Genomic DNA, 1154 nt, shown 5'->3' on the forward strand with positions numbered 1-1154 from the left:
CGTTACTTTGATCGTTGCACGGCGGTACGAGTGCGCTATGGTGTACGTTAGTACTGGACTCGATAGACACAAACACCGCGACGCGGAAGTAAACACCGCCGAGAGCGGAGCGTCGGACGGCGCGCGGAGCAGCTCCGCACGCTAGCACGGCTGCGAGCCGACTGTCGAATCCATCTGAGCCACCGCGGGCACAGATAGTGCGTCTGCAGGGACTTATCCCTTGCACGCTCCCCGTGGGATCCACATTCCCAACATGTCCACACCACTACATTCGTAGTGCGCCTAATAGATGTTTGTCCATCATACTCATTACTCGTGGCAGATTAATCTGCCACGAGTAATGAGTATGATGGACAAACATCTATTAGGCGCACTACGAATGTAGTGGTGTGGACATGTTGGGAATGTGGATCTCACGGGGAGCGTGTAAGGGATAAGTCCCTGCAGACGCACTATCCTCTGTGCCCGCGGTGGCTCAGTTGGATAGAGCGTCTGCCATGTAAGCAGGAGATCCCGGGTTCGAGTCCCGGGCGGGGCACACATTTTCAACATGTCCCCAATGAAGTACATCAACGCCTGTTTGCAGCTAGGGTGTCCATTTAATTATCATTTCATTTCTAGCAAAGCTGCATGGTCATCCACGGTAACTGTTCTTCCGGGAACAGATACTACCGTCATATATATTCTACAGGGTGTTTCAAAAAGACCGGTATAATTGAAACGGCAATAAAAACTAAACGAGCAGCGATAGAAATACACCGTTTGTTGCAATATGCTTGGGACAACAGTACATTTTCAGGCAGACAAACTTTCGAAATTACAGTAGTTACAATTTTCAACAACAGATGGCGCTGCGGTCTGGGAAACTCTATAGTACGATATTTTCCACATATCCACCATGCGTAGCAATAATATGGCGTAGTCTCTGAATGAAATTACCCGAAACCTTTGACAACGTGTCTGGCGGAATGGCTTCACATGCAGATGAGATGTACTGCTTCAGCTGTTCAATTGTTTCTGGATTCTGGCGGTGCACCTGGTCTTTCAAGTGTCCCCACAGAAAGAAGTCACAGGGGTTCATGTCTGGCGAATAGGGAGGCCAATCCACGCCGCCTCCTGTATGTTTCGGATAGCCCAAAGCAATCACACGATCA

General features: G+C 49.6%; 1 non-coding gene across 1 annotated transcript; it reads left to right on the plus strand.

The window, feature by feature from the left end:
• The first annotated feature begins 463 nt into the window (after window positions 1-463).
• Trnat-ugu (transfer RNA threonine (anticodon UGU)) lies at window positions 464-538 on the plus strand. The gene has a single exon. It is a non-coding gene; the product is annotated as a tRNA-Thr (tRNA).
• Window positions 539-1154: the final 616 nt, after the last annotated feature.

The sequence above is a fragment of the Schistocerca nitens genome, chromosome 3 (assembly GCF_023898315.1).
Source record: "Schistocerca nitens isolate TAMUIC-IGC-003100 chromosome 3, iqSchNite1.1, whole genome shotgun sequence".
Lineage (NCBI taxonomy): Eukaryota > Metazoa > Arthropoda > Insecta > Orthoptera > Acrididae > Schistocerca > Schistocerca nitens.